We start from the raw sequence: 25,682 nt of genomic DNA, 5'->3' as shown, positions 1-25,682 counted from the left end.
TTCTAACAGAAAACCTTAAATGCGATCCGGACGCTCATTTGCATAAAACAGTGCCTGGTGGCTCTGAGAATTTTAGCGCTTCCGCGTAGCCACATGAATCGGGATTATCCCGACAACGTTTCATCAGTACAGAGGTAAAGAGAAGGAAGGCAGATCCTGGGCAGATCTGCACATTTAGCATGTGTGTAAATGAGTATCAGTCCTAAACTAAAATGGAAACATACCTAGAGTTGACTCAGGCATCTCTGCTGTTGTCTCCTTTACTAGGAACTCCAGCTCTGCTGGCAGGGGCACAGGTGTTTTCTTCTTAAGGCCTGGAGAGGCTGGAGCTACATGAACGTAAATATACCAATTATTATTTTTATGTAACCAAAATTAACTCAACATTTGACTACATGTACCTGATTACAGTGTGTGTACCATCAACTGGTGATGCTTGCAGTTCAGCAGTTGTATCAGGATTTGGTTTGGACAGTGCCTCAGATAAAACTATAACAGACAATATCATCAGTCATTTCAGAATTCACAATATATGCAAGTGTTGGTGTTAGTAAGAACTCAATGAACAAGCATGCATTCAAGTGTTACTACCCAACGCTACTTAATTTGTTTTTAATACATCATGAATGGAAAACAAAAAGTGCATATTTACCCTCCTTGCGGTTGGAATCAGTTCATCATGGTAGGATCAATTCATAGTCCTTAGGACAGTTAGTATAACGGCAGCATTCAACCATATTGTTAAAGGAACATGGCCAGAACATGGCCAGAACACAAACAATATAACCAGTTAAGTGAAGGTTCAGTTTTGGAGTTCATTTCATTATGTAAAAGAATTTTACTCCAGCCCTGAAACCTTTTATTTAAACACCTATCTTTGCTCCTGATGACACTCTGGGTTTGACAGCTGCAGCTACTGGCACAGCAACTGGTTACACACAAACACAGATAAATAAATGTGGAAGACAGCAGATACAAAATAGACCATAGATCATCATTAATTCTGACATTTGGTCAGTGTAATAACAGTGTACTTACAGCTCTGCACTTGTAGCTTAGAAGGTGAGATGCCCACATCGCCCTCTCCAGCTCTTCATCGTCATCCATCACTGTGGCACAGACAATCATTTGTTTTCCAAATTTAGGATGAATTATACACATTTTTCACATGTATATTTAAACATGGATGTATAGATGAAATAATAATAAATCTGGTCATACATGAATAGTAATTTTAATCTAAAAAAATTTGAACAAAAATGTTAATAGGATAACCTACCAAGGGGTTTATCTGGGGCCCTTGAGGCATGCTCAGCAGATGTCGAAGCAGTGGCAGATTCCTGCCTCTTCCGCAGGTACTGCTGCAACTTGCACATGCGTGTCCCTGGGACGCAGCTCTTCCCCAAGATGAAGTCTGCATAGCCATCAGCTCTGCCATCCCATATCTCCTTCCAGGTGCTCTTGGCCCGGGAACCAAAGCCAACCAGCTGGTCATCTGAGTGGGGTCGTCCTTAATCTGCCTAGCTTCGTTTGACGGCTCCTGGAGGAGAAACTGACAAAACTGAATAAGACAGAAGTATGTTACATTTCTACAGTAATATTGTAATGAAAATCTACTACCAAAGCAATTAGATGAATCTGAACACCTACACAACCGTTAGTCTTTCAATTTAATTACTATCCATTCAAAAGGGAAAACTTAAGGATAATTTTGTACTGTAATGTAAACATCAATAACATAAACTGCAGTGAATTACACATTACACATTAAAGACTCTTTTTGTTTTGTAAAGAAATTGTAAAAAAGAAAACATTGTATACTGCTCCTGATGTTAGTGTTTTTTTTTTTTTGGTCTGTGTTTTATGATTGACAAAGTGTGTTTGTTGGTTGAAAAACTTTACTAGTGTTCTGTAAGAATGAGCTGATTTGAGATATAGGCTAAAGTGTTTTGATAGATATAGTGCATTTTGAATGTGAAATTAATTGCTGTGCATGTGCCTAGATGAAAGTTGGTTTGGAGAACTGTGTAGAGTTTTGAAAAAATTACAAATATTTAGAAATGGATAACACAAGGTTTGATCAAGGTTTAATTAAATCTTTGATCTCTAAACTTCAGTCACATACTGTAGTTCAAAAAAATAGTTTTAATGATTTTAATGTTTTTAATGGCATAAAAAAAATAATGGTTCAGTCTGAGATTGTATTGATAACTTGGTAGTCAAGATTTTGGTTAGTGCAATGTATAATAAATAAGACAATAGGCCTATCTGTAGGCGAGTTATCAACACATTACAGTAAATGTATGCTATTCAACGTCACAATATGAAATCCATTCACATAAATCTAAAAAACTATCATGTTCATTCATTATTTAGCTCGTATTCACCCCACCATCTAAAACAAGCGATGCTGAGCTAACTCATCAACATAACCTTGTCAGAAACGGACTGACAAGATTATTTATTTAACGTCATGACATGAAAACTATACACATGAATAATTAAAAAGATCATGTTAATTAATTATTCGGAGCTTCATTTCATAACACGTCATCTCTTATCATGCAACCGATGCTAGCTACTGTACCAATGACTAAATTTACCCTTTGGTTTTAAATGAATCTCAAAAAACATATCTTACCTTTGATAGATGAAAAATCAGTGTGAAGAATGATGGTAGTGAGTCGATGTCTCCGCAGAAGTTTGTCCAGAATAAAAGTTTGCAAAAACGCTGTGTAAAAACTCGGAACAGCGCCAAAAGGGCGTAGGGGCCAAAGTTATATAACATCCGTAGTGTTTTAGCACTAGCCTACCATTGAAAATGAATGGGAAACTGTTTAGGGCCGTTTAGCTGAACAATCCACGGCAGCCGGCGGGAGACCGGGGTTCGATTCCCTGACGGGGAGATCCAGTCCTTTACTGCTGCCAAAAGACCTTAACAAAAGTTTTGGTCCAGCAAACAAGTTACAGGAGAAGTTGGCAAGGGGACCTGGACGACTGTTTTAAAGACACCGTTCCTGGAAGTGGGAAGGCTATTTGCAGCGAGCTGTAGTCGCGCTGATTGGGGGCGACTGCCTGTCTTTGCAAAAGACTGTTGGATGTAGGCTGGAAGCCCTGTTGTGCGGTCAGCAAGAATTTTCGCAATACATTAGCAGCTGGCAGGTGCAGATGAACTGAAACTCCCTTTGTTTGGCACTTGCACTTCCTGCTCAGCTACTGTTCGGACGCTCTCGCTTTCTGCTCCGCGCTTTGCTCCATCGCTTTTATATTTCTATATTTTATCTCCTTTTATCACCTAATTTTAACTTCAGCAAATCAGCACAGTGCTCAAACGCTTGGATTACTACAAAAAAAAAGCTGAATTATTTTATTCGACCAGCCTCCCACTGAAAGCTTACATTCCGGGGAAGAGAAAACACAACTGCCTACATTCATGAGCATAAGAAAATGCCTCCTCTGGAATCTACTTGCTGCTCCAACTGCCACAGACTTTTACAAAGGATTGCAATTCTTTGCAAAAACCAGACGGAACACACAACGGAGCTTCGTCATGGACGCCCTCAGCACACAGCCGGTGAGTCCCATGAATCTAGTGCTTCTCGACAGGCCATACTGAGTGTAGAGAAACAAGCCGATCGACTTACTAATCGATGGCACAAACAGGGTGCGAGACCCAAAGGCACTCGAGACATCAGATTGTCACGAGCATCACATATTACTGCAGTAGCATCCTCTACCCCAGATACGGCTCTGACAAGGACTGCAAACACTGGTCTCCTACCACCGCCTATACATCTTGAGAACAGATTTGAAGTATTAATGAATGAGGAATCCCCAAATTTGATGAATGTGATCGAACACAGACTGAATCAGCCAGTAGCTAACACTGATGCTAACTGGGGCTCAAGGTCGAGCAGACAGCGGCACTCAGCTCAGAGCGCAGCCGGGCCCAGGACTCTGATAGTGGGCGACTCCGTAATCAGAAACATTAATAGCAGGGATACAACAACGTGCTGCCTTCCACAAGCAACAACATCTGATGTAAACAGGGAACTTCAGAACATTCTGATGAAACATAAGACTGCAAATCGACTCATCGTTCATGTGGGGAAGAATGATATTCATAAAGAGCAGTCGGAACTTCTTAAAAAGGATTTCAATGATCTTTTTGAAACACTTAAAAGACAGAAAGTGCATACATTCATCAGTGGACCACTACCAGCAAGAGGAACAAACAGGTTTTCACGGTTGCTTGGGCTTAATACATGGCTGCAAAAAACCTGCAATATAAAAGGAGTGAACTTTATTGACAACTTCAATCTTTTCTGGAGTCAGAGGCAACTGTTTCAACAGGATGGCCACCACCCAAACAAACTTGGTTCAAGAGTGCTAAAGGACAATATCTACTTCTCCCTCCGTCATCCTTCTGCAATGTGTGCCAATCCACTCAACCTGAATGGCACACACACACCTGGATACAGTATGAATGACCACAGGATTTCACTTCAGCACCTGAATGGACATGCGGTTGACACATCACACAAGGACAGTGATAACACCACTCAGCCACAACAACCTCTGCTCACGGACACAATCTCAGCTGAGCCCTGCCAACAGAGCTCACCACAGACAGACTGTGACATACTAGCACTGCTCCAAGATACAGCACCCAAGGACGACTTTCTGGAAAACAGCCAGGGAAACCAGGACAGCATATTACAGCCTCCAATAACACCAGAGCAACAACCCCTCTCACCGGAAACGTTATCACTCTCTCCAGCATCTCCACTTCTGTGCTTCTCAGAGAAAATGGAACAACTGGTGCATGTTGGAACTAGACTATCCCACTCTTTTGCTGCGAGCCCCCAGATACCAACCAAAAAACGCCAGGCCCCACAACCACCAAAGCCTGCGGGCCCAGCTCGCCCTCCCCCTCCTCCTGTGAGAGCTCTTCGGCCTCTGCCACAGCGCCAGGGCCCACACCCTCCTCCAGCGGCTCGAGGTGAACCAAAAACAACTGATACCAGCTCTAAGTGATATGTGTCGGGTCCCCGCTATGATAACAATAACTTTCTCAAATGTTTACAGAACAAGCGGGAACCCAGTGTGTCTGTATCCTTTTCTATTGCTGTTCGATTACATGATAGAAAGTCTAAGGCCTTCAAAAGCCGTACAGCAAACCCATCTAATCTGGTGCCTATTACACGACATACCAAGATTGCTGTGGGGACAAAAAGTAAGACTGTTAAGTTAGCACTTTTAAACATCCGCTCACTTAAAAATAAATCACTTTTAGTCAACGACTTAATAACCACATACAACCTGGATTTTATGTTGCTAAATTAAACTTGGCTAGAAGACAGCTGCAGTGCAACAGTCCTCAATGAAACAGCCCCTCCTAACTTTACTTTCGTGAGTGTCTGCAGAGCTGTCAGAAGAGGCGGAGGTTTAGCTGCTCTTTATAAAGATGTCTATAAATGTAAGCAAATATCATTTGGGAATTAACCGTCTTTCGAATATCTGGGTATTGTGTAAAAAGGTGCTCCACGCATTTTACTTATCATTGTTTACAGGCCTCCAATATACTCTCCAGCTTTTGCTAAGAACTTAACAGAACTGTTATCAACAATTTCCCCAGAGTTGGACTGCTTTGCCATTGCTGGAGATTTTAACATTCACATAGATAATCAAGAAAACAAAATGGCAAAAGATATCAAAACTGTTTTAAAAACTTTTGATCTGACTCAGCATGTACATGGACCCACACATAATCGTGGACACACTCTAGATTTACTTATCAGTAAGGGTCTAAACATTTCATCAATTGTTATTAAGGATGTAGCACTGTCTGATCATTTTTGTATTTTCTTTGATATATTGATCTCTCCTGCCATTGAAGCTAGATCTGTGTCTGTCAAGAAGAGATGCTTAAATGAGAACACTAGTGTATTATTTATGAAGGCTATATCTTTAACACCAAGGATATCTGCTGACTCTGTTGATTTTCTCCTTGATTCTTTTAACTCAAAAGTTAAGAGTGTAATTGATGATATTGCTCCTGTGAAAGTCAGGAAGAAGAGTGGCAGACAAAAAGCACCTTGGAGAAACTCAACAGCAGTGTTGAAAAGACAATGCAGAAAAGCAGAGCGCATGTGGGGGAAGACAAAACTTGTAGTCCATTATAACATCTACAAAGACAGCATCCATGCTTTCAATAAGGAACTAGGCAAAGCTAGACAGACTTTCTTCTCGAATATTACAAACAGCAATATAAACAACACACGCACTCTTTTTGCTACTGTAGAGAGACTGACAAACCCCCCAAGCCAGATTCCCAGTGAAATGCTCTCAGTGAGAAAGTGCAGTGAGTTTGCTTCTTTCTTCTCTGAGAAAATCAATAATATCAGAAAGGTGATCAGCTCATCCCTGAGTTGCGCTGGGGTCAGGCAGATCAGACAACAGCACGAGAAAGTAGCCACTATGTCTGATTTCGAAGAAATTGACGGCAAAATTTTGGAAGAAACCGTACAGCACCTAAAAACATCAACCTGCGCCCTTGACGCACTTCCCACATCTTTTTTCAAAAATGTGTTACACAGCTTAGAAGCAGATCTCCTAGAAGTGTTAAATGCCTCACTTCTCTCTGGGAGTTTTCCGACCTCCCTGAAAACTGCTGTTGTCAAGCCCCTCCTGAAAAAGAGCAATCTGGATCAGACCATATTAAACAACTATAGACCGATATCAAATCTTCCTTTCATAGGCAAGATCATTGAAAAAGTTGTCTTCAATCAGCTGAACAAATTCTTAAGCTCGAATGGATACTTTGACCATTTTCAATCTGGTTTCCGACCGCACCACAGTACAGAGACCGCGCTCATAAAGATAATAAACAATATTCGCTTAAATACTGATACAGGCAAATTATCAGTGCTGGTACTACTCGACCTCAGTGCTGCATTTGACACTGTCGATCACAACATACTTCTTGACAGGCTGGAAAACTGGGTCGGGCTTTCTGGGATAGTCCTAAAATGGTTCAAGTCATAGGCAGAGGTTATTATGTGAGTATAGGAGACCATTAGTCTGAGTGGACATCCATGAAATGCGGAGTCCCTCAAGGCTCAATTCTTGCGCCACTCCTATTCAACCTGTACATGCTCCCAATGAGCCAAATAATGAGAAAGAACCAAATCGCTTACCATAGCTATGCAGACGACACACAGCTCTACTTATACCTATCGCCTAACGATTACAGCCCCATTGACTCCCTTTGCCAATGCATTGATGAAGTAAACAATTGGATGTGCCAAAACTTTCTTCAGTTAAACAAAGACAAAACTGAAGTCATTGCGTTTGGAAACAAAGATGAAGTTCTCAAGGTGAACGCATACCTTCAGTCTAGGGGTCAAACAACTAAAAATCAAGTCAGGAATCTTGGTGTGTCTCTAGAGTCAGACCTTAGTTTCAGTAGTCATGTCAAAGCAATAACTAAATCAGCATACTATCACCTGAAAAATATTGCAAGAATTAGATGCTTTGTTTCCAGTCAAGACTTAGAAAAACTTGTGCATGCTTTCATCACCAGTAGGGTGGATTATTGTAATGGACTTCTCACTTGCCTTCCCAAAAAGACCATAAGACAGTTGCAGCTCATACAGAACGCTGCTGCTAGGATTCTGAGCAGAACCAGAAAATATGAACACATCACACCAGTCCTCAGGTCTTTACACTGGCTGCCAGTTACATTTAGGATTGATTTTAAAGTATTATTACTGGTATATAAATCATTCAATGGCCTAGGACCTCAATACGTTGCTGATATGCTCACTGAATATAAACCCAACAGATCACTCAGATCATTAGGATCTCATCGGCTAGAAATACCAAGGGTTCACTCTAAGCATGGCGAGTCTGCTTTTAGCTACTTTGCCAGCCGCAGCTGGAACCAGCTTCCAGAAGAGATCAGATGTGCTCCTACAGTAGTCACATTCAAATCCAGACCCAAAACACTTCTGTTTAGCTGTGCATTTACTGAATGAGCACTGTGCCACTTTTCGTCCGACTGTTTGCACTGTATTTTATTTTATGTTTTAATTACTCTGATTTCATGTGATTATTTCTGTATTTTATCTTTTATTCTAAACTGTTTTAATTATTCTGATTTTTTTAATTTCTTCTATATAAAGCACTTTGAATTACCATTGTGTATGAAATGTGCTATATAAATAAACTTGCCTTGCCTTGCCTTGGATCTCCCCTTCGGGGAATCGAACCCCGGTCTTCCGCGTGACAGGCGGAGATACTTTACACTATACTAACGAGGAGTTGCAGAGACAAATAGTTGTCCCCGATCAGAGCGACTTCCAGGAACGGCTTCATGCTTCATTTTAGCTCAACGCTTCACAGAAGCCAGTGAATGCAAAAAATAATCTAATACCGTTTAAATATGAAGTGTCTGTATAAAACGTGTTACATTATTAAATTAGAGACCTTGTTTTTTAATATGGTGCCTGGTAGGTCAGGTCAATAAGTTCATGCAATTTTTTTAAGTGCCAGGTCCAAACAAAGAGAGTTTCAATTCATCTGCACCTGCCAGCTGCTAATGTATTGCGGAAGTTCTTTAAGTGCCAGGTCCAAACAAAGACAGTTTCAGGTCATCTGCACCTGCCAGCTGCTAAAGTATTGCGAACATTTTTGCTGACCGCACAACAGGGCTTCCAGTCTGCATCCAACAGTCTTGCGTTGGTGGTATAGTGGTGAGCATAGCTGCCTTCCAAGCAGTTGACCCGGGTTCGATTCCCGGCCAACGCATCACATTTGTAAATTTAAGACCTTGATTATGAGCATTCTTGCTATGGGTTCGATTCCTGGGTCTGTCCATTCTTGCTGTATGCGTTCGATTCCCTGCCAACGCATTGCATTTTTCTCAAGCTGTCTTTAAAACAGTCGTCCGAGGCCCCTTGCCAACTTCTCCTGTAACTTGTTTGCTGGAGCAAAACATTTGTTAAGGTCTTTTGGCAGCAGTAAAGGACCGGATCTCCCCGTCGGGGAATCGAACCCCGGTCTTCCGCGGGACAGGCGGAGATACTTTCCACTATACTAACGAGGAGTTGCAGAGACAGATAGTTGTCCCCGATCAGCCCGACTTCCAGGAACGGCTTCATGCGTCATTTTAGCTCAACGCTTCAAAGAAGCCAGTGAATCCAAAAAATAATCTAATACCGTTTAAATATGAAGTGTCTGTATAAAACGTGTTACATTATTAAATTAGAGACCCTTTTTTTAATATGGTGCCTGGTAGGTCAGGTCAATAAGTTCATGCAATTTTTTTAAGTGCCAGGTCCAAACAAAGAGAGTTTCAATTCATCTGCACCTGCCAGCTGCTAATGTATTGCGGAAATTCTTGCTGACCGGACAAAAGGGCTTCCAGTCTACATCCAACAGTCTTGCGTTGGTGGTATAGTGGTGAGCATAGCTTCCTTCCAAGCAGTTGACCCGGGTCCGATTCCCGGCCAACGCATCACATTTGTAAATTAAAGACCTTGATTATGAGCATTCTTGCTATGGGTTCGATTCCTGGGTCTGTCCATTCTTGCTGTATGCGTTCGATTCCCTGCCAACCCATTGCATTTTTCTCAAGCTGTCTTTAAAACAGTCGTCCGAGGCCCCTTGCCAACTTCTCCTGTAACTTGTTTGCTGGAGCAAAACATTTGTTAAGGTCTTTTGGCAGCAGTAAAGGACCGGATCTCCCCGTCGGGGAATCAAACCCCGGTCTTCCGCGTGACAGGCGGAGATACTTTCCACTATACTAACGAGGAGTTGCAGAGACAGATAGTTGTCCCCGATCAGCCCGACTTCCAGGAACGGCTTCATGCGTCATTTTAGCTCAACGCTTCACAGAAGCTAGTGAATCCAAAAAATAATCTAATACCGTTTAAATATGAAGTGTCTGTATAAAACGTGTTACATTATTAAATTAGAGACCCTTTTTTTAATATGGTGCCTGGTAGGTCAGGTCCATAAGTTCATGCAATTTTTTTAAGTGCCAGGTCCAAACAAAGAGAGTTTCAGTTCATCTGCACCTGCCAGCCGCTAAAGTACTGCGAAAATTCTTGCTGACCGCACAACAAGGCTTCCAGTCTTCATCCAACAGTCTTGCGTTGGTGGTATAGTGGTGAGCATAGCTGCCTTCCAAGCAGTTGATCCAGGTTCGATTCCTGGCCATCGCATTACATTTGTAAATTAAAGTCCTTGATTATGAGCATTCTTGCTATGGGTTCGATTCCTGGGTCTGTCCATTCTTGCTGTATGCGTTCGATTCCCTGCCAACGCATTGCATTTTTCTCAAGCTGTCTTTAAAACAGTCGTCCGAGGCCCCTTGCCAACTTCTCCTGTAACTTGTTTGCTGGAGCAAAACATTTGTTAAGGTCTTTTGGCAGCAGTAAAGAACCGGATCTCCCCGTCGGGGAATTGAACCCCGGTCTTACGCGTGATAGGCGGAGATACTTTCCACTATACTAACGAGGAGTTGCAGAGACAGATAGTTGTCCCCGATCAGCCCGACTTCCAGGAACGGCTTCATGCGTCATTTTAGCTCAACGCTTCACAGAAGCTAGTGAATCCAAAAAATGATCTAATACCGTTTAAATATGAAGTGTCTGTATAAAACGTGTTGCATTATTAAATTAGAGACCTTTTTTTTTAATATGGTGCCTGGTAGGTCAGGTCAATAAGTTCATGCAATTTTTTTAAGTGCCAGGTCCAAACAAAGAGAGTTTCAATTCATCTGCACCTGCCAGCTGCTAATGTATTGCGGAAATTCTTGCTGACCGCACAACAGGGCTTCCAGTCTATATCCAACAGTCTTGCGTTGGTGGTATAGTGGTGAGCATAGCTGCCTTCCAAGCAGTTGATCCGGGTTCGATTCCCGGCCAACGCATCACATTTGTAAATTAAAGACCTTGATTGATATAACAGATAAGCCACTCTATATTCAATGCAGGTAGTTTCATTTCAAAATGGCATGTTTATACATTCAGAGATTTTCGAACAGCATCATTGAAAAAATATCCATCACTTTCACTCTTATAGAACAATTATGATTACCATCAAAATCAAATAGATCAAAGATCATTCTTGCTATGGGTTCGATTCCTGGGTCTGTCCATTCTTGCTGTATGCGTTCAATTCCCTGCCAACGCATTGCATTTTTCTCAAGCTGTCTTTAAAACAGTCGTCCGGAGGCCCTTGCCAACTTCTCCTGTAACTTGTTTGCTGGAGCAAAACTTTTGTTAAGGTCTTTTGGCAGCAGTAAAGGACTGGATCTCCCCGTCGGGGAATCAAACCCCATTCTCCTCGTGACAGGCAGAGATACATTCCACTATACTAACAAGGAGTTGCAGAGACAGGTAGTTGTATCCGATCAGCGCGGCTTGAAGGAACGGCGTCATGCGTCATTTTAGCTCAACGCTTCACAGAATCCAGTGAATGCAAAAAATAATCTAATAACGTTTAAATATGAAGGGTCTGTATAAAACGTGTTACATTATTAAATTAGAGACCTTGTTTTTTAATATGGTGCCTGGTAGGTCAGGTCAATAAGTTCATGCAATTTTTTTAAGTGCCAGGTCCAAACAAAGAGAGTTTCAGTTCATCTGCACCTGCCAGCCGCTAAAGTACTGCGAAAATTATTGCTGACCGCACAACAAGGCTTCCAGTCTTCATCCAACAGTCTTGCGTTGGTGGTATAGTGGTGAGCATAGCTGCCTTCCAAGCAGTTGACCCAGGTTCGATTCCTGGCCATCGCATCACATTTGTAAATTAAAGTCCTTGATTATGAGCATTCTTGCTATGGGTTCGATTCCTGGGTCTGTCCATTCTTGCTGTATGCGTTCGATTCCCTGCCAACGCATTGCATTTTTCTCAAGCTGTCTTTAAAACAGTCGTCCGAGGCCCCTTGCCAACTTCTCCTGTAACTTGTTTGCTGGAGCAAAACATTTGTTAAGGTCTTTTGGCAGCAGTAAAGAACCGGATCTCCCCGTCGGGGAATCGAACCCCGGTCTTCCGCTTGACAGGCGGAGATACTTTCCACTATACTAACGAGGAGTTGCAGAGACAGGTAGTTGTCCCCGATCAGCCCGACTTCCAGGAACGGCTTCATGCGTCATTTAGCTCAACGCTTCACAGAAGCCAGTGAATTCAAAAAATAATCTAATACCGTTTAAATATGAAGTGTCTGTATAAAACGTGTTACATTATTAAATTAGAGACCCTTTTTTTTTTTATATGGTGCCTGGTAGGTCAGGTCAATAAGTTCATTCTAATGTATTGCGAAAATTCTTGCTGACCGCACAAGATGGGTTCCAGCCTACATCTAACAGTCTTGCGTTGGTGGTATAGTGGTGAGCATAGCTGCCTTCCAAGCAGTTGACCCGAGTTTGATTCCTGGCCAACGCATCACATTTGTAAATTAAAGACCTTGATTATGAGCATTCTTGCTATGGGTTCGATTCCTGGGTCTGTCCATTCTTGCTGTATGGGTTCGACTCCCGGCCAACGCATTGTATTTTTCTCAAGCTGTCTTTAAAACAGTCGTCTGGGGCCCCTTGCCAACTTCTCCTGTAACTTGTTTGCTGGAGCAAAACTTTTGTTAAGGTCTTTTGGCAGCAGTAAAGGACTGGATTTCCCAGTCGGGGAATCGAACCCCGGTCCTCCGCGTGACAGGCGGATATACTTTCCACTATACTAACGAGGAGTTGCGGACACAGGTAGTTGTCCCTGATCAGCGCGAGTTCCAGGAACGGCGTCATGCGTCATTTTAGCTCAACGCTTCACAGAAGCCAGTGAATCCAAAAAATAATCTAAGTCCGTTTAAATATGAAGTGTCTTTATAAAACGTGTTTCATATTAAATTAGAGACCTGTTTTTTTAATATGGTGCCTCGTAGGTCAGGTCAATAAGTTCATGCAATTTTTTTAAGTGTCAGGTCCAAAAAAAGAGAGTTTCAGTTCATCTGCACCTGCCAGCTGCTAATGTATTGCGAAAATTCTTGCTGACCGCACAACAGGGCTTCCAGCCTACATCCAACAGTCTTTTGCAAAGACAGGCAGTCGCCCCCAATCAGCGCGACTACAGCTCGCTGCAAATAGCCTTCCCACTTCCAGGAACGGTGTCTTTAAAACAGTCGTCCAGGGCCCCTTGCCAGAAGGACTGGATCTCTTCAACGACGGCGTAATTCAATGTATCAAAACTATTTATCAAGAGCCCACAGCGAGGATCAGAGTGAATGGAAGCCTGTCCAATACAATCCAGCTGGAGAGGGGGACAAGACAGGGTTGTTGTCTGTCTCCTACTCTTTTTGCTTTATATGTTGAGCCTTTAGCGCAGGCAATACGGCAGAATGGGGAACTGCAGGGTGTTAATATAGGGGGAACAGAACATGTAATTGGCCTTTTCGCGGATGATGTCATTATTTTCCTGCAACAACCAGATATATGTTTCCCACACCTAATGTATCAACTGGAAACGTATGAATACTATTCAGGATATAAACTGAATATATCAAAAACACAGATTCTCTCTCTAAATTATACTCAGCCCGACAAATAAGAGAGGCATATAATTTGAAATGGAATTCTAAAACAATGAAGTACCTTGGAGTAACTCTTACTAAAACCCTTAGTGATATGTACGAAAACAACTATAGTGAAATTGAGAAAAACATCCAAAAAGATATTGAAAGGTGGTCTACCCTTCCGTTAGACTTTAGTGCTAGAATACAAGCTGTCAAAATGAATATTCTACCTAAACTGTTATATTTCTTTCAAGCTCTTCCGATTAATATCCCCCAAAACAAATGTATTGCTTGGGACAAGATGATCTATAGATTCATTTGGAATGGTAAAAAACCAAGGATAAAACTTAAGTCACTCCGACTACCTAGAAGTAAGGGTGGAATGGCTTTACCTAATCTTATAGAATGTTTTTATGCAGCTCAGCTCAGACCTCTGGCCTGTTGGTGTAGTCCTGACTATGAGTCTAAATGGAAAGAAATAGAAAAGGGCATACAGGGCTATCCGACCCAGATACTGGTCGGGGATGAACATTTGATAGGTGCTTTAAGGCACGATATGAACCCAATAATAGCATTTAAACTAGAAATATGGAGTGCTGTAGTAAGAAAATACAAACTTAAGAGGGATACGTGCATATTGCAGTGGTTTGCGTATGACTAAAATTTTAAGCTGGGGATGTATGATCCAGTATTCAAAGAATGGGCACAAAAAGGTATGACAGCGATATGTACAGTTTCGACAGGTAGAGAATTTCCAACCTTCCAAGATCTTAAAGGCAAAATACGACCTAGAAAACAAGCAATACATGCAGTTAAGAGACTATTTCACAAAAGAGATAAAGCCACTTGAAATGACAAATAAGGTGATTAGAGTCATTGTGGACTCGTACAAACAGAAGGGGTCTCGGCTCAACTCTGCTTTCTATCAAGCCCTGGGTGAGAGTAGGGGGGATACGACGCTCTATATAAAAGCAAAATGGGAAGCAGAACTACAAATTCAGATACAAGAGGAGGCATGGAATCGCATGTGCGAGACACAATGTACTTCTACAAGTTCCTTAATATGGAGAGAGTTCTGCTGGAAAAACTTAGTTCGCTATTCCATAACACCGAAAATAAAATCGAGGCAATTCGCTAAACAACAAAAATGCTGGAGATTGTGCGGGAATGTGGAATCAGACCATGCACACATCTTCTGGAACTGTACAAAAATGGGGACATACTGGCAAAATGTTAACCTAGTTGTTAAAAATGTTTTGGGATATGAAATCCCAAACACTTGTCTAGTGATGTACCTAGGGAATATTGAGGAGGTTGTAAGGAAAGAAGATCTGTATTTGACTAAAGTATTACTTGCATCCAGTAAGCGGTCACAAGAAATTGGCTCAATAACAATATCCCAAAACAGGAACAGTGGTTGGAAATTGTCCAGGAAATCTTTGAGATGGAAAATTTGACATACCTTTTGAGAGTCGAACAGAATGTCTTTGAAAAGAATTGGGAAAAATGGAACATTTATATGACACGCGGCACAAACTGAACAAATGCCAAATAGAACAGTGGACTGTGTAGCACATCATCTCCAGACAGATTTTTAGATTGTTAGTGTTATTACTATTGTTATTTTGATTTATGTATCATTTACTGTATTATTTTGTTGATATACATGTGAAAATTTAATAAAAATGAAAGTTATGAAAAAAATTTTAAAGTTGTGGAGAGCACAGGAAAAACACGATTTTTATTTTAAATTAAATAATTATGTACAGAGTTTAATTGAAAAAATAATTAACATTTAGAGTTTTTTAAGTCTGAGAAAGATAAAATAACAATGCAAGTCAATAAATTAACTTTAAAAAACAATAAAATACAGATTCAGATTATTTTATTTAATGCCATGTCAGCATTCAAAGCTATTTTTATGGCAAAAATTCAATTACAAAAATACAAATATCATATAAATACAATAAAAACAAAAAAAAATATAAGCAACAAGTCATATTATACAATATATTTGTTTAAATTAACATTTGATAAAAAATCCAAAACCTTTTCAGGCATAATCTCATTAAATATCTCCTTCAATGAAGTAACTTCATAAAAGAGCATTCTGCTTGTGTTAAGTCCAGGACAATCTTATAAAATATTTTTGACAAATAAGGGAATTTTACAAAACATACATAAAGTTGGGTCTTCACCTTTAAGCAAAAACGCATGGGTCAAACTTGTGTGACCCATAAGGCCAATAAAATACAGTAAAAAAAATACAGTAATTTTGGTATTTTAATGAACAAATGGAAATAAATGAAATATTTAATATATATATATATATATATATATATATATATATATATATATATATATATATACTAAAAGTGCAATAATATGTATACACATTTATGCATAACCTTGTGCAAGGAATGTCTCTGTGCTATAAAACAGTATTTGATGTAGTTGTTTCTAAGCCTTTCATGTATACTGTGCTCAGGTTTCCAAATGAAAAAGGGATGGAGCTGGAAGTACTTTGGTGATGGAAGGCCCATGTTTGTCTCTATTAGCTCAGGCTGAGGAGAATAGCGCCACAAGGAGACCATATTCATGAGGTGTCTTACTGGGTGTGATCCTGGCCAGAGCCCCATGGACTCCATCTCTGTTTTCATCCAAATTTTTTTTCAGTCCTTATTTTTCTGATAAATGAATTGGTGCAATGTGATATATACTGTACATTTTTGTGCTTGTCCAAAATAACAGTCAAGGATGTTCTGGATATTTTCAGTTAAATTATGTTTTAATAAAAAACAAACATTCAAAAGAATAAAAGTATACCTTTATAAAATATACAATCATAAAAAAAATACATTTTTAATTTTAAAAGACTCATCCTACCACAACACTATGCACAGTACATGTAATTACACAATAATGTGAACCAATGCAATTGGACTGAATGAACAAATGTTAAAAAATGGGAATATCTCAACATGACCAAAAGAAATAATCAATCTATGAAATCAAGTGACAGTTTAAAAACACCTAGTGAACAAAGATCTATGGAAGAATAAAAAAGAAACAGGCTGAAACAGGCTACACAGTACTTTTTCAGTTAAACAAAGATTATACAGTTTAAGTAATATTATTTGCAAAAAAATTCTTACAGGTGAGATGCAAAGTATTTACAATTACAAAAGATTAAAAGTAGTGCTTTCCATCATCTAAATAATCATAGAGTTTTGAAAATGTTTTGAACGAATTGTAAAAACATTTTAACTGATAAATTATGCATATATAACAGTAAAAGTTAAGCAGACTTTTTTACATTTTACAATCATTCAGGTACCAACATGGCCTTCTAAAGTAAAAAAACAAAAACCAGAAAGACAAATTAGCCAAGAACAAACCTCAGTGGTTTACACATGTAACAGATATCCATAACAAACAAGATACAGAGTTATATTTTGTATGATACAATATTTACAATCAAAACCAGGAAACATGAAGGCAGTCACTTTCCCTTTTCTGCTACCCATCTCTTCTTTTCTGCCTCATAAAAGGAAGACTGACAGAACTCTCCCCAAGTCATCTCGTGAGTCATCCCATCTGTCCGATATAGGGAAAACACTTTGGCAGGACAATATACATATTTCCCTGCCACACCAGGGAACCCAGTATGTATGTGTGGACTCTCTGGGCCTTGTTTGAGGGGCTTGTGGCAGAACCTACAGAGGCGACCAGGGGGATGCTGCTCCATTGCCTTTCTCTTTCCCCGCTCCTCCATTACCTGTCTTGCCTCTGCAGAGGCCTGTAGCTCTCGATTAAAAAAGGTGTTTCAGCAAAGTCAGCAAACGGCATTCGAGGATTGGTGAGGCCTTCCGCTGCATACATCTGGTATACCTTTGTAGAGCATTAAAAGTACTTCACGCTCCCAGACTGATAAAATAAATTAATGGAGGAGCCATCACCAAGGTAACGTGACTTTGGCTGGCCACAAGCAAGACAGTTCCGTGTCCTCTTTGTAACAGGCTGCTGTTGCTGTTGCTGCTGCTGCTGCTTCTCCACAATATCTTTCACCATCTGTTCAATCTCACCCTTAGTTAGCAGGGACACCTAGGGCTTATTTCTGGGTGGGTCTTCACTGGGGCAGGTGGGAGGGTTACCACTGGAACACTTACAGTTTCACTACCTTTTGTGAGGTGATGCCACAGCTGCTGGGTCTCCAGGAGTTTCTCTGGACTGGTGTTTGGTGACAAACTTGTGTTTGTCATCTTGGCCATGTGTTTCACATAACGTGAGATATGCTGTTTCGTGGTGGGGTGTAAGAGGCTATTGGGATCCCTGGAGGCAGCCTGCACAGGGGCAGCATACTCCGCATCCACCTGGGTGAGAAGGTCTTTCTGCCCATGGTACTTTGCCAGAAGGCCAACAATGGAATCCCTCATGGGCTGTGTCCACCGAAAATGGTCCAGGACAAAAAGTATACCCCCTGCCTTGATGGAACCTGTGCGAGCAGCTCGTGGAGAGGGAGCAAAGGGCAGTGGTGGTGTCATCTCATCTAAAAGAGAGGAAAAGGGACAGAATAAGTAAATCATTTTCACCTTTATATCTAAAATATATGTAGTATTCATATAAATAAGGAATAATTAAGGGATGAAGATGTGAGCTGAATCACCTTTTACACTGGTGGGTTGTGCAAGCTGGATCATTGTTTGTGAGCCAGGAGAAGCCACACCAAAGATGTCATCCTGGAGCATAGAGTAATTAATTTGGGTTACAATCAGTAATTACATATTAGATTTGGATTATAGTGAATGGGGATGTTTGTAAGTACAACAGTCAAGTTTAGCTGAGCAAAGTGTTCCCCCCTCACCTCCTCAGTTGTGTCATCAGGTGGGAATATCTCACTGAGAGCAGACGGCTGTGAGGACTGATGCTCTCCCTCCTCTGCAACAGGTACCTTCTGGGACTTGTGCTTGTCCCAGTCCAGGGGGACAGGACGACAACCAGGCTCCACATACTGCAGTCCAAACCTTTCTCCGGTGTCTGTGTGTGAGATAATTAAGGCAGGGTACTTGCCCTGGCCTGTCACCACGTCTGAGGGCTCGTTCAGTTCCATGATCAGCACAGGATCAAAAACTGCAGGCAGCTTCACTCTAGGCTGCTTCAGGTCCACAAGGCGCTTGAAATTCCAGCGAGCCACTCCAATGATGCCCAGCGCCTGGAAAAGTTCTGTGGATACCTGAGTGCCTGTGACCCATCTCGCCTGATGGAAATGGAATCCCTCCTGCTGAGAGGTGCCTCTCACAGGGATCCACACGGGTACAGCTGCCGCCTCCCCCTTCACATTGTTCAGCTGGACCGTTCCAGCATGCCTATAGAGGATCCCCTCTTCAATCTCTGGGTCACTCATGCAGCCTCTGAGGATGTGGTATCGCTGAATCCTCCATACCTTCAACATCGATGGTTTGAACAGTGGTCCACCATCAGGATCTCATTCTAAAAAGAATCTTTGGAGAACTCTCTCCACTCTCTCCAGCAGCTCTTTGGGGTGTGGGACCCTAGTGCGACAGTGCTCCCTGATATGCTTCTTTGTTGGATTTGCAGGCACTATCCCACAGAAGACATAAGCCTGCTTCAGTCTCTGTAGGTCCATCTGGTCCACAACACTAAAAGCTGCTGACAGAAACTTGCAGAAAGCACTGTGCAGTGGATGGTGCTCTGAAGTACACTCTCTGGAGAACCGCCGCATGCAGTGGAACAAGTGAGGCACAGGTGTTGATGAGATGCCCAGAGTTTGCCTCGGTCACTATAGCCTCAGTGGTCTTCCAAGAATCCCAGAGGAGGTGCTCCTGGGGATCAGGGTTTGGGATCCTGAAGGCAGCACAGCAATCTCTGTTCCACACACAAAGAGAAGTATATTTAAAATATTAAACATTCAAATAAATAGGATACATGTATTTGCTAACCTATATTTTGTTTACTTTACAAATATAATATAGGTGGGAAGGAAAATGTGATGGCTGGTTCTTACCGGTCAACACACTGGTAGTTTGCTTTTGGCAGTTCTGCAAAAATGTAATGACGGGACAGCCCTGCATACATTGGCTGCAGGGATTTATCACTTTCAGACTGTAGCATCACCCAGGACAAGATCATCCAGTTTTCATTCATCACAGCGTATGACAACATAGTACCTGATGCAAGCACAACCTTCCGGGCCACCTTGCGGGTATGGTCAGCCCTTAATATTTGTCCAAATGTGCCTTGAAGGAGCAGATTGCAGGGCTCTCCTGCCTATGGTACTCCTGAATGAGGCAGTCAACCAAGTAGTGGGTGAAACTGTGACTCCACACCAGCCGACCACATCACCATACTCACCAAATGGAGCAGGAGTATTTGTTGCTCTTAGTGCCCCTGTGATGGTCTGCTGACCATAAAGTCCACTGTCTCCATCCAGCACATTCTTAACAGTGGACAGGTAAGCCAGGTGTGCACGCTCATACCTGAGGCTGAGAGCTTCGTTCAACTGATTGGCCATATCATTGGGAGACTTTGCTGTGCGCCGCAACTCGTCCATCACAGTCTTACATATGGCCTTCTTGTGCGTACGAAAAGCTGGAAAAATGTTGCAGAATCGACTTGGCAGCATGTCCATCCATTGAGGTTAGTCTGCAAACCAGTACTTTTTACAGACTTTACAGCTGAGCCGAGAGGCCAGCATGTAGTACTGGCTGCTTGTACCAATAATGACACGAGGTCATCCAACTCCTGATGATACAACGTGAGGATTCGGACAGCCGTTCAGACATGGCAGAGTGTAGTTGTTGCGGACTCTTTCCATAATGGAGTGCTCTGGTTTCCAAATGAAGAATGGATGAAGTTGAAAGTATTTTGGTGATGGCAGCTTATAGACAGCATCAATAAGCTCAGGCTGAGGTGGGTAACACGACAGGAGATCATGTTCATTGGATGTCTCACCGGTCTAGAGCCTGGCCACAGTCCCAAGCCTTCCATTTCTGTTTTCATCCAGATTCTCGGCTGGTGAGAGCAGTTCCATTGGCTTACATCCTGCTCATAGCCTGGCAGTGGTGGAAGTGGTGGCTTCTCCTCCAACTGAGTTGGGGGGTGCCCAGCAGAGACTGCAGGGAGTGCTGTGGGCAGAGTAGAGGCTGCAAGGAGTCCCGACTGGACAGCAGCTGCATGGGGGCCTGAGGGAGGAGTAGAGTCAAGTCAAGTCATCCTCATTTATATAGCGCTTTTAACAATGTAGATTGTTTCAAAGCAGCTTTACAGAGATAAACATATTATTTAAGGTAACAGAGATTGGTTTGGTTTTATAGTGGCTCTTGAAAAATGTTTTTTCCAGCTAAAGTTAGTTTTGATTGATTCACTTCCGTCTAAATGATCATTTGTTATTAAATTAGGGGCCGCTAAGACGACACCGTTCTCTCTAAACAGACTTTAAACGTGAACCTGTGATAGACACTGATGGCATTCACATGCGCATTAAGAATTGATTCTATAGTTATGTGCGTTTGAATATATGTGCGCAGGTTTGTAATTCCTTACAAACCATGCCTAAACAAACTACTTGTCTATAAATTTTGATGCAGAATTTTTATTTTATCTTATCACTTTGGGTAGGTACGCGAACCGAAAAATTCCACAACGCTTTATCTGTAGAGTGGTATAGGGATCCTCCATAGGGAGAGGCTAGTTGGCACTTCAGCACTGCATTGTCATCATGTCCAGGCGAAAGTCCTTCGTCTGATCTGGAAACGGCCTGGATCCAGCAGGCTGCGGGAAAACCTTGGGATAAACAAAGACACTAAAATTAGCGTAGATGCCATTCTTTGTCACGGTTCATGGATTCATTGACTCGCCCTCGCTAGGTGTGTGCGTGTTGTGTGAATGGGCGCGGCTCATCAGCACGGCTCGTTATCTCCGCTGATGAGCTGATCAGCGCCAGCTGTTTTGAATGAGAATGTCCTATATATTGTTTGTCATGTTGTCTGGTCTCTGTCAGATGGTTGTTGAGGTTCACGGATTACTCACCGTCCTTTCTCCTTGCCCAGTGTCTGTTCTCCTGTATTTTGGACTCTGCCCTGTTCTGAGGAGCGTCAGCCGTTTCCAGTCTGTTCCTGATCCGGTGTTTTCCGCCTCGTTCTGGGAAGCAGCAGCCGCTTCCAGAGACTGTTCCTGATCTGTGGTATCTGCCCCTTTTCTGAGAGGATTCTTCTGTTTCCTGCCTTGCCGTCTGCCCACGGAGTCCTGTGTTACCGAGCCTGTGTTCTGTCGCCTGTCTGTCATCCACTGCATTGTTTGCCACTACCTTGTGTTTAATAAACACCTGTATTCACTCGCGATTGAATCCACGACTGTTCTTTCGTGCCGTGACAGAACCATCTGACCACCTACATGGATTCAGCGAGTGCAGCCGAGGTCGGGAAGATGGTCGCCGAGAACCACGCCCGCATGGATCGACAAGATGAACAGATCGGATCCTCGGGTCGGGCGATACAGGCTCTGGTAACACAGGTGTCGGAGCTCACCTCTCAGATACAACGTCTGAGAGGTCCCGCTGCGCCAGCCCCGCCCCCGCCTGTTCCCCCGGAGTCTCCGAATTTCAACCGACCAGAGCCGCGCATTCCCACTCCGGAGAGGTATTCTGGGGAACCAGACCTGTGCAGAGCGTTTTTAACAAAATGCTCTATTTTTTTCTCTCTCCAGCCTGTGACGTTTTCCTCTGAGGAGAGTAAGGTGGCACTCGTTATGACGCTGCTGTCTGGACGCGCGGCTCAGTGGGGAACAGCGGTGTGGCAGAATAGACATGCTTGCTGCTCCTCGTTCCAAGCACTCGAGCAAGAGATGAGGCGCGTGTTCGACCGCGCGGTTAGCGGATGGGAGGCGGCCCGCCATCTTGTCGATCTCCGTCAGAATAACAGCTCTGTTTCCGACTATTCCATCCAGTTTCGGACATTGGCCGCCGAGTGCAAATGGAACGAGGAGGCGCAGTGGGACCTTTTCCTGCATGGGCTGGCTGACCGTGTTCAGAAGGAAATTTACACACTGGAATTACCCAAGACTCTTGATGGACTGATTGAACTGGCTATCCGAGTCGATGCACGCCTACAACAGAGAGGGAATCGACAGTTCCAGACTCCGAGGGTGGAGGTCGCGGAGTTTCCCGGTTTCAGAGTAACGAACACGGTCAGTTCCTCGAACGATCCGGAGCCCATGCAGGTAGGTCGAGCTCGACTCTCCCGGGAGGAGAGAGAACACCGCCGCTCGAGGGGTCTGTGTCTTTACTGCGGGGAGGCCGGCCACTTCGTTTCCACCTGTCCTTTAAAAGGCCAAGCCCGGCGGTAGGACGGAGGCTACTGTCGGGCGGACTTTCCTTGACCAGACCCTCGAACGCCACCCTCCTCCCGGTGAGACTCCAGTGGGCAGATCATTCCTTCAACGGCCAGGCGCTGGTGGATTCAGGAGCGGAGGGAAACCTGGAGAGACTCGTCGTTGGCCCACAAGCTTCACCTCCCCATCACTGCCTTGGACCACCCTATCACCATCCACGCACTAAATGGACAGGAACTCCCGGGCATCACTCACATTACTGGGCTCGTCACACTCATCACTTCGGGTAACCACACTGAGAGGATTTCACTCTATCTCACTCGGTCACCTCACGCTCCCCTTGTCCTGGGTCATCCGTGGATGGTGAGACACGGACCCCGGATAGAGTGGGGACAGAACTCTGTGTCCAGTTGGAGTGAGAAATGTTATGCCTCATGTCTTTTGTCTGCTGTTCCGTCTGTTTCTCGTTCTGTGTTGCAGGAGGAGCCAGTGAACCTGTCTAACGTGCCACCGGAGTATCTAGACCTGAAGGAAGTGTTCAGTAAGTCCCGGGCTGCTTCTCTTCCTCCGCATCGTCCTTACGACTGTGCTATAGATTTACTGCCAGGTACGTCTCCGCCTAAGGGCAAGTTATATTCGCTTTCTGTTCCAGAAAGGGAGGCTATGGAGAAATATATTTCTGATTCTCTAGCAACTAAGTTCATTCGCCCCTCCTCTTCTCCAGCGGGGGCGGGATTCTTTTTTGTAGGGAAGAGGGATGGTTCTCTGCGACCTTGTATTGATTACCGGGGGTTGAACAACATCACGGTAAAGAATACTTATCCTTTGCCGTTGATGTCTTCAGCTTTCGAGAGGTTGCAGGGAGCATCAATTTTCACAAAACTGGATTTACGTAATGCATATCATTTGGTTCGCATCAGGAAGGGGGATGAGTGGAAGACCGCGTTCAACACCCCCAGGGGGCATTTTGAATATTTGGTTATGCCGTTTGGGCTTTCCAACTCCCCAGCGGTCTTCCAGGCACTCGTCAATGATGTGTTGAGAGACATGGTAGATCAGTTCATATATGTTTACCTGGATGACATATTGATTTTTTCTTCGTCTCTCCAGGAGCACGTTCAACACGTCAGACGAGTGCTTCAGAGGTTGCTAGAGAATGGGCTTTTTGTCAAGGCGGAGAAATGCGCGTTTCATGCACAGTCTGTTCCTTTTCTAGGGTACATCATCTCGTCTGAGGGAATACGAATGGATCCTGAGAAGGTTAAGGCTGTGGTGGAGTGGCCAAGTCCAGATTCCCGTAAGGCCCTACAGAGGTTTCTGGGGTTCGCCAACTTCTACCGGCGTTTTATTCGCAACTTCAGCCAACTAGCCGCGCCTCTGACTGCCTTGACCTCCCCCAGAACGGTGTTCAGGTGGTCAGACACAGCTGAGGCTGTGTTTGCTAAACTTAAGGGCCGCTTCGTTTCAGCCCCCATCCTTATAGCCCCTGATTCATCATGTCAGTTCGTGGTGGAGGTCGATGCGTCAGAGGTGGGGGTAGGAGCAGTGCTGTCCCAGCGTTCTCCCACAGACGACAAGATGCATCCCTGCGCGTTTTTTTCCCGCCGCTTATCGCCTGCCGAACGTAACTACGACATCGGTAACAGAGAGTTGTTGGCAGTCAAGTTAGCGTTGGAAGAATGGCGTCACTGGCTAGAGGGGTCGGGGGTACCTTTTATCGTCTGGACCGATCACAAGAACTTGGAATATATCAGAACTGCCAAAAGATTGAACTCCAGGCAGGCTCGGTGAGCACTTTTTTTCGGTCGTTTTGATTTTGTTCTCTCGTATCGCCCGGGTTCCAAGAACATCAAACCCGACTCTTTATCTCGTATTTTTGACCGTTCCGAACGCCCGTCTACTCCCGAGTGCATTTTACCCGAGACCCTATTTGTCTCCACACTCACATGGGAGGTCGAGTCGAAGGTCAAGTCGGCCTTAGAAGGGGTAACGCCTCCGCCCGGTTGCCCACCGAATCGCTTGTTTGTGCCGGAGGGATTAAATTCCGACGTTATCCAGTGGGGGCATTGTTCCAACGTGGCTTGTCATCCAGGAGTTAATCGTACTAGTTATTTAGTCAAGCAACGATTCTGGTGGCCACTTATGGCTCGTGACATCCACAGTTTTGTTTTGGCTTGCTCGATTTGTGCCATTGGTAAGACTTCCAATCGACCTCCAGATGGGTTACTTCAACCGCTGCCTGTCCCTTCGAGACCCTGGTCCCACATAGCGCTAGATTTTATTACCGCCCTCCCACCCTCCCAAGGTAACACGGTCGTTTTAACCGTGGTGGACCGGTTCTCTAAGGCGGCTCATTTCATCCCCTTGCCCAAATTACCTTCAGCCAAGGAGACGGCGTTGACAGTCGTAGACCACGTCTTCCGTTTACATGGCCTCCCGGTGGACGTGGTCTCCGACAGGGGACCCCAGTTTGTGTCCAAATTTTGGCGAGAATTTTGTAGATTGCTGGGAGCGACTGTCAGTCTGTCCTCAGGGTTTCATCCCCAGAGCAATGGCCAAACCGAGAGAGCCAACCAAGATTTGGAAAGGGCGTTACGATGTTTGGTCTCCAAGAATCCTTCTTCCTGGAGTCAGCAACTCTCTATGGTGGAGTACGCGCACAATACGTTACCGGTGTCGTCAACGGGCCTATCTCCGTTTGAGTGTACTGTAGGTTACCAGCCACCAATTTTTCCCAGTCTGGAATCCGAAGTCGCGGTTC

The 25,682-nt window shown here is 43.5% G+C and overlaps 9 non-coding genes across 9 annotated transcripts; 4 read left to right on the top strand and 5 right to left on the bottom strand.

Moving 5' to 3' along the window:
* Nucleotides 1–8,739: 8,739 nt before the first annotated feature.
* trnag-ucc (transfer RNA glycine (anticodon UCC)) lies at nucleotides 8,740–8,811 on the top strand. Its single transcript has one exon. It is a non-coding gene; the product is annotated as a tRNA-Gly (tRNA).
* Nucleotides 8,812–9,037: 226 nt separating this feature from the next.
* Nucleotides 9,038–9,109, bottom strand: trnad-guc (transfer RNA aspartic acid (anticodon GUC)). Its single transcript has one exon. It is a non-coding gene; the product is annotated as a tRNA-Asp (tRNA).
* A 637-nt stretch (nucleotides 9,110–9,746) lies between these two features.
* On the bottom strand, nucleotides 9,747–9,818 carry trnad-guc (transfer RNA aspartic acid (anticodon GUC)). The gene has a single exon. It is a non-coding gene; the product is annotated as a tRNA-Asp (tRNA).
* Nucleotides 9,819–10,157: 339 nt separating this feature from the next.
* On the top strand, nucleotides 10,158–10,229 carry trnag-ucc (transfer RNA glycine (anticodon UCC)). The gene has a single exon. It is a non-coding gene; the product is annotated as a tRNA-Gly (tRNA).
* Nucleotides 10,230–10,455: 226 nt separating this feature from the next.
* On the bottom strand, nucleotides 10,456–10,527 carry trnad-auc (transfer RNA aspartic acid (anticodon AUC)). Its single transcript has one exon. It is a non-coding gene; the product is annotated as a tRNA-Asp (tRNA).
* A 340-nt stretch (nucleotides 10,528–10,867) lies between these two features.
* On the top strand, nucleotides 10,868–10,939 carry trnag-ucc (transfer RNA glycine (anticodon UCC)). The gene has a single exon. It is a non-coding gene; the product is annotated as a tRNA-Gly (tRNA).
* A 796-nt stretch (nucleotides 10,940–11,735) lies between these two features.
* trnag-ucc (transfer RNA glycine (anticodon UCC)) lies at nucleotides 11,736–11,807 on the top strand. The gene has a single exon. It is a non-coding gene; the product is annotated as a tRNA-Gly (tRNA).
* A 226-nt stretch (nucleotides 11,808–12,033) lies between these two features.
* trnad-guc (transfer RNA aspartic acid (anticodon GUC)) lies at nucleotides 12,034–12,105 on the bottom strand. The gene has a single exon. It is a non-coding gene; the product is annotated as a tRNA-Asp (tRNA).
* A 577-nt stretch (nucleotides 12,106–12,682) lies between these two features.
* trnad-guc (transfer RNA aspartic acid (anticodon GUC)) lies at nucleotides 12,683–12,754 on the bottom strand. Its single transcript has one exon. It is a non-coding gene; the product is annotated as a tRNA-Asp (tRNA).
* Between the last annotated feature and the right edge of the window lie 12,928 nt (nucleotides 12,755–25,682).

This window comes from Siphateles boraxobius, unplaced genomic scaffold (genome assembly GCF_051911475.1).
Source record: "Siphateles boraxobius isolate OS27281-9 unplaced genomic scaffold, OSU_SipBor_1 51, whole genome shotgun sequence".
Taxonomy (NCBI): Eukaryota; Metazoa; Chordata; class Actinopteri; order Cypriniformes; family Leuciscidae; genus Siphateles; species Siphateles boraxobius.
The sequence above is the reverse complement of the archived record's forward strand: the minus strand, read 5'-3'. Positions and strand labels throughout refer to the sequence as shown.